The sequence below is a fragment of the Ochlerotatus camptorhynchus genome, unplaced genomic scaffold, assembly GCF_037179485.1.
Source record: "Ochlerotatus camptorhynchus isolate MF236.1 unplaced genomic scaffold, CSIRO-AGI_Acam_v1.1 ptg000232l, whole genome shotgun sequence".
Classification (NCBI taxonomy): Eukaryota; Metazoa; Arthropoda; class Insecta; order Diptera; family Culicidae; genus Ochlerotatus; species Ochlerotatus camptorhynchus.
The window spans coordinates 3,947,590-3,955,220 of record NW_027040722.1 but is presented as its reverse complement, the minus strand read 5'-3'; the positions used below and the strand labels follow the sequence as shown (position 1 = coordinate 3,955,220).

Below are 7,631 nucleotides of genomic sequence, written 5' to 3'. Positions count from 1 at the left end.
AGTGAAAGCCAAAAGGCTGTTAAATTGTTACTTGGATGACGTTTGTCACTAGACAAACAAAAGTACAAATGCAATAATTCCTATTAAACATATGACTAACGAATTAAATAGGATCCTAGGATCCCAAATAATCTTCCGAAATAAGCTTCCAAAATAAGGTACCAAAATAAAATACCAAAATAAGCTTTCTGGAAGCTTCCAAAATAAGCTTTGAAAATAAGCTTTCAGATTCAGATTAAGCTCTCAGAATAAGCATCCAAAACAAGGTTCCAAAATAAGCTTTCGAAATTGGCTCCAAAACAAGTTTCCAAAATAGGCTTAAAAAAGGCTCCATAATAAGCTTCCAACATAAACTTCCAAAATGAGCTTCCAAAATATGCTTTCGAATAAAAAATTCCAAAATAAGCTTCCAAAACAGGCTTCCATAAAATCTTCCAAAATAAGTTTAAAAAAGATGCTTCCAAAATAAACTTCAAAAAGATGCTTCCAAAATAAGGTTCCAAAAAGGCTTGCAAAATAATCTTTCAAAATAAGCTTCAAAAAGAGGCTTCCAAAATAATCTTCCATTATAAACTTCCAAAAAAGGCTTCCGAAATATGCTTACAAAATAAGCTTCCAACATAGGCTCTAAAATAAACTTCCAAAATGAGCTTCCGAAAAAAAAATTCCAAAATAAGCTTCCAAAACAGGCTTTCATAAAAATCTTCCAAAATAAGTTTCAAAAAAGAAGCTTTCAAAATAAGCTTCCACAATAAGGTTCCAAATAGGCTTCCAAAATAAGCTTCAAAAATAAGCTTCCAAAATAGGCTTTCAATAAATCTTCCAGTATAAGCTTCCAAAATAGGCTTCCATAATATGTTTACAAAATAAGCTTCCAAAACAAGCTTCCAAAATAGGCTCCATAATAAGCTTCCAAAATAAACTTTCAAAATATGCTTTCGAATGAAAAATTCCAAAATAAGCTTCCAAAACAGTGTTCCATAAAAATCTTCCAAAATAAGCATCCAAAATAAGTTTCCAAAAGAAGCTTCCAAAATACGCTTCCACGATAAGATTCCAAATAGACTTCCACAATAATCTTCGAAAATAAGCTTCTAAAATAAGATTCCAAAATAGGCTTTCAAAATAATCTTCCAATATAAGCTTCCAAAAAAGGCTTCCAAAATAGGTTTACAAAATAAGCTTTCAAAATACGCTTCCAAAATAAGTTTCTAAATATGCTTCCAAACTAATCTTCGAAAATAAACTTCTAAAATAAGCTTCAAAAAGAGGCTTCCAAAATAGGCTTTCAAAATAATCTTCCAGCATAAGCTTCCAAAATAAGTTTCCAAATAGGCTTCCAAACTAATCTTCGAAAATAAACTTCCAAAATAAGCTTCAAAAAGATGCTTCCAAAATACGCTTCCACAATAAAGTTCCAAATAGGCTTCCACAATAATCTTCGAAAATAAACTTTCAAAATAAAATTCCAAAAAAGTTTTTAAACTAATCTTTCAGTATAAGCTTCCAAAAAAGGCTTCCAAAATATGCTTACATAATAAGCTTCGAAAATAAACTTCCAAAATATGTTTTCGAATAAAAAATTCCAAACTAAGCTTCCAAAACATTCTTTCATAAAAATCTTCCAAAATAAGCTTCCAAAATAAGTTTTAAAAAGAAGCTTCCAAAATACGCTTCCACAATAAGGTTCCAAATAAGCTTCCAAAATAAGCTTCAAAAAGACGCTTTCAAAATAAGTTTCCAAAATAGGCTTTCAAAATAATCTTCCAGTAGAAGCTTGCGAAAAAGGCTTCTTAAATAAGCTTCCAAAATAGGCTTCAAAATAAGCTTCCATAATAAACTTCATAAAATGAGCTTCCAAAATATGCTTGCGAAAAAAAATTCCAAAATAAGCTTCCAAAACAGGTTTCCATAAAAATCTTCCAAAATAATCTTCTAAAATAAGTTTCAAAAAGAAGCTTTCAAAATACGCTTCCAAAATAAGTTTGCAAATAGGCTTTCAAACTAATCTTCGAAAATAAGCTTCCAAAATAAGATTCCAAGGTAGGCTTTCAAAATAATCTTCCAGTATAAGCTTGCAAAAAAGGCTTCCATAATATGCTTACAAAATAAGCTTCCAAAATAAGCTTCCAAAATAAGCTCCATAATAAGCTTCAAAAATAAACTTCCAAAATATGCTTTCGAATAAAAAATTCCAAAATAAGCTTCCAAAACAGGTTTCAATAAAAATCTTCCACAACAAGTTTCAAAAAGAAGCTTCCAAAATACGCTTCCAAAACAAGGTTCCAAAATGGCTTCCAAAAGAATCATCCAAAATAAGCTTCAAAAAGACGCTTCCAAAATAAGTTTCCAAAAAAGGCTTTCAAAATAATCTTCCAGTATAAGCTTGCGAAAAAGGCTTCCAAAATATGCTTACAAAATAAGCTTCTAAAATAGGCTCCAAAATAAGCTTCCATAATAAACTTTCAAAATGAGCTTCCAAAATATGGTTCCGAATTTTTTTTTTCAAAATAAGCTTTCAAAAAAAATTCCAGGTGCAGTGCCTACCCGGTTTTGGCAACACAGCTATAACTTTCCTCAGATATATTAGTGCTTTATGGACTAATATGGACATTTTTCAATAAAATACCACACGGACCTCTAACCCATGAAGAGTGGTCCAGTACAATTTCAAATTAAATAAAGCGTTCCATACATTTTATAGAATGCAAAAAAGACAGAAATCTCGTGTTGCCAAAAACGGGAAGGATCCGCATTCAACCCTAGGGGACATACATTCATACAAATCACCTTCATCTTCATGGTGACCAGCAAATCTCGATTAGCAATTTTCCCGTTTTACTGCCGGAATTTTGGAAATTATCGCAGTTTAGGTATTTTAATTAAATTAAAACTGAATGCGATTAAGCCTAAGGTTAAATGGGAAATTTTTAAGCCTTTGCTGGATCTTGAATTTGAATCTGCGACAGAATCGAAGTCTTCAAAATTTGTGTATGAAAAATTTCGCTCAAAACTTTACAGGCTTTCATTTGATTGAATGAAATTCTCCGTAGAATTTACCTCAGACCAACAATTGAAAAGGGCCTATTAGCTTTTGTGAGCAAAACTTGTAATCCCGCTTCCCTGCCAACACCATCTGGCAGGCGAAATTCTCCCGCCGAGAATTGTCTTCCAATTTTGCTCAGAATTATCTTGGAGTTCTCCTCTAAGTTCTTATGAAAATTGCATGGAATTCTCATTAACATTCTCTAGAAATTCCTTTTGAAATACGCTTGGAATAATACTCGGACTATCTTTACAAATCTTCGCATTAGCGTTCCTTGGTATTTTTCAAGAATCCACCATGCATCTTCACTCTTGGGAGCTCTAGTAAAAACTCTCCTAGAGGTTTTCCTAAAACTCCCTAGAAAATATTCTCTGAAATACCTTGGTGTTATCTCTAGAATTCATTCTAAAATCTGCTCACATTGGTATTGGAAAAAAAAATCTAAAATTCTCTTAATAGTTCTTCAACGTGACTGTAGTTATCCTGAAAATCTAGACCAGTCCAAGGGTCTAGCTTTTCCGGTTTTCCCGGTTCACTGGTCACTCTGCATTTCACATATGAAACACTTGTTTTTGCACACTTGAGCACATTTTGAGACGCAGCTCCGTAAAAAAATTATGCCGGATAATTTACTTAACCAAAAGCTAATTCGCGGGCGGACTCCTCCGGTGGGAAATAGTAAAAATAACGCTTTCATCTCCAAAACTCTTTAAGTTAATTCCATCTAAATTGCAATAGCAGGAACATTACCATAGTAAAACTTTACTGTGAAGCTAATTTTACGAGCTAACCAGGTTTTCAACGAAGAATACAGCCACTCTATGCTGTCAAAGCATTGCTTGTCTACGTATCTTCGAATTATTATTAAGTGCTACTCCAAGCAATAAAAATATACCACCCAAGCAAGACCATTATCCTAAATTCTCATTTAGTGAGTTCTTTGAGCTAATAAAGACCAAGAACTAGAAGTATCCAGAAACAAATTATTATCTTCTCTTAAAACTGGGTTTAGACAAGGCAAGCCAATCGATCAACTCAGTTGAATTCAACTGACTTGAACGTGTAAACTATGCCATTTAACTGACTTGAATTGAAAAATGTTGAACCAGGCTCAACTTTTCAAGCCAATTGAATTCAACTCAGTTGACCAATAACTTGCCTTGTCTAAGCCCAGCTTAACTCTTAATCATTCTTGCATTTACTCAAAAGCGCTCCAATGCGCTCAAGGGATTGATTTTTCGAGCAGACGCAGAATCTACCTGAAGGTTAAATTTTGTCAGACGCAATTAAGCTGGGTTTAGACTAGGCAAGTCAAATGATCAACTCAGTTGAATTCAATTGGCTTGAAAAGTTGAGCCTGGTTCAACTTTTTTCAATTCAAGTGAGTTGATCAAGTTAGTTGAATTGCATGGTTTACACGTTCAATTCGCGTTCAAGTCAGTTGAATTCAACTGACTTGATCAATTGACTTGCTCTGTCTAAACCCAGCATTAGGTATAACATCTATTAAAAGACGCACATTTCCATTAGCAGCTTAATTTTGCAACAACTAACAACGTTTAGCGTCTCTACGGAACGGAATGTTTATCTAGGTTCAATTCAGGAATGTGACAACACCCAGTGGGAGCTGAATTTATAATAGGCTCAAAAGCATCGAAATACCCTTTTATCTGAGTATCTTTTGCTCCACTTGCAAAAATGCAACATCATGTATTGAACAACCAAAACTTCGCAACTCTATTTAAAATTTGAAATTGAAAACCATCCTCAAATTACAACGAGTAATTAAGTTGTTTGAAACTAGCGAAGTCAGCCATACTTATTAATATGTTTCTGTTATAAAGAAATATTTCCCCGACTTTGAATGAAATTCCCTGACAATCCCTGATATTACTTGATTTTCCAGGTTTGTTAACAACACTGTCACGTTCTGTCATGACAAAAAAAAATCGTTTAGACTTTGAAGTATATCTCTATCATCGTTTTCTCATCCGATGATAGTGACAGAAGTATCTCTGTACGGGCTTATTAATTCAATAAGCAAGTGCATTGTCCGTTTCCTCATTCTGTACTCATTTTCCGGGCTGTGTTCCTAAAATTTGAGCTCACCTGCGTCCTTAAAAAAAGTGTATTACCCGCATAAACGCGAACCATAACTTGACCTTAACGAAAATGGTTAAAACAAATTTACAATCCCTGCTAAACTTTATGGTTATGGAACTTTACATTAACGTTTGTGTGATAAAGTTTTATGTATTATGGTTTGTTGGAAGTGGACCTTAAACATAATGGGTTGTTAAGAACCATTACCATTAAAAATAGTTGTTTTGTCCATACATTTTCGGAAAGAGTACTGTTTTAAAGAAAAAAAAATCCAATTGTTGAAAAACTTATTGCTTGGACATATTATACAATAATGAAAATTAAAACAATAATACAGACGAGATCAATTTTTAGCACTCCTCATTACGACATCGCTCGTCTACGTCGTTGAGAAGCACCCTCCGTCTTTACTCCACTGCTGGAGTGAGTCTATCATTCAACCGAACTGGCGGAAAAATACGTGACTTTAGCAACGTTTGTTCTTTACCCTTCTGCACAGGCTTTATCTTTTGAGGTTTTGAATATTCTTTGATGCCGTCAAGTACATACAACCATCGTTGACGAGCTGAATTAAAATAAAACTAATGCATTACTCTAATTAAAATGAGGTTTTCACAAATTCTCTCCTAACCCATACCCCTCACGCCCTCCCCCGATTTCAATAACCGAAAAGACAATAACGCCGTTTTTCCGCACGCTGACCAACTGAAAAGTGATTTAATGAAAACGTTTAAAATATATTCATAAACCAATCAACATCATCAAAACCAAACAACGAAACACAACAGAAAGAAGCATCTACACCACACACTCTTTTCTTCCGCAAATCCGCTCAATTAACTCAAACATTGCCGGGCGATGCCGCACACAGCACTCCCACCCTCACCCGAGCATGTAACGGTATAATACTGACGGCTATACCTATAAGGTTTACGAATGGAAAAATATCCCACGCAGTAGTTGCCTATACCTAAACCGCTTCCATCCAAACACACATACATACACATCATGCCTTCAGAGCGTGTAGCCACACTTGTAAATCACCAGTACGGCAGCGAGCAATGCTCTACACAAGCAGCTGTGGTGTCCGAGCGGTTAAGGAGATGGACTTGAAATCCATTGGGTTCTACCCGCACAGGTTCGAATCCTGTCTACAGCGAAATTCTTTTTGTCACAACCATTATTATATTTATTTGTATGACGCAATATAAACATTGATTACGCGGATCTGATTGTCTCCCAATCAATGGGAAAGGAATTTTAATAGACTATTATTACTCGTATTATTGTCACGGGCGCTTATCGGAATTTATCCATTAATCAGTCAGCTTTTGCTCGTGGATAACGGATTACATCAGTACACTCAATCGGAAGGTGCACACTTATTGGAAAACAAAGCTCAAGTACTACAAACAGAACAAAGAACGAGATAATCTTTCTCTCTCAAGGGCACGAAACACATATAAGTCATATAAGAACATTGACGACGACGAGGACAACGATGTCAACAAAGAGAAAAATTGAATAAAAACAAACGAAACGGGAGAGAAACTGTCATCACAGTATTATGTATTTGTATATCCCCCCTCGGGTCTGTTGAGTTGCATTGCATTGCCGCCCTGATTGCCGCCGCAGAAGTGGTAAACAATATAATCACCATTCACCGGGTTTAATTGTGATGCTGAGTGCGTGATTTTTTTTTCCTCTACAAAGGATGAGGAAGAGGTGTAAGAAGATCATTTGCGGTATAAGCATTTATGTGCACAAATAAAACTATTGTAGACCATTAAGAACGCACGTAGCCAAGAGGCGCCGTGGCTTAGTTGGTTAAAGCGCCTGTCTAGTAAACAGGAGATCGTGAGTTCGAATCTCGCCGGAGCCTATCAGTACTTCCTTGTCAAAAATTGATGAAGAAGGGACTGAGAAATATTTTTTACTACAGATGAGATGTCGGGCGGGGAACACTTTTGTTTAAAATGTATTTTTTAACCGCTTCAGGCAATTGTAATTTTAACGATCCTACGCTCCTTAAATTACATAGGGCCCCGTTCTCATTACGCTTGTATATCACGGGATATCGATATTAAGTGGAGATGTTCACACTACGCTGGTTGATATAGCATGACGTTTATGCCAGATCATAAGCAAAAACAAGCATGCTTCAGATTCATTTGAACCAAAACGTAAATGAAATAAATTTAAACTTTTACGTATTATTTTCTAGAACTTAGGCTGGGTCCCAATTGCCGAGCTAAACTAAGGAATTAATTTCAAATGATTGGAATTAATTTAATAAGAGATAATTCATCGCTTATTTCTTTCGATAACAAACATCTGAATGATCTTTTAGCGCAAACGTGCTCTGAAGTGTCCAGCATCAGTGCCGTATTAACGGTAGGGTGATGGTAGTCTAAATCCAGGGCACCCAATTAGGTGGGCTCAGAGACATCAATCATATTCTTCTCAATAAAATGTTTCAAGA

At 35.2% G+C, this 7,631-nt stretch overlaps 2 non-coding genes across 2 annotated transcripts; both read left to right on the top strand.

Annotated features, from left to right (window-relative positions):
* The first annotated feature begins 6,226 nt into the window (after positions 1-6,226).
* TRNAS-UGA (transfer RNA serine (anticodon UGA)) lies at positions 6,227-6,308 on the top strand. The gene has a single exon. It is a non-coding gene; the product is annotated as a tRNA-Ser (tRNA).
* Positions 6,309-6,957: 649 nt separating this feature from the next.
* On the top strand, positions 6,958-7,031 carry TRNAT-AGU (transfer RNA threonine (anticodon AGU)). Its single transcript has one exon. It is a non-coding gene; the product is annotated as a tRNA-Thr (tRNA).
* The last annotated feature ends 600 nt before the right edge of the window (positions 7,032-7,631 follow it).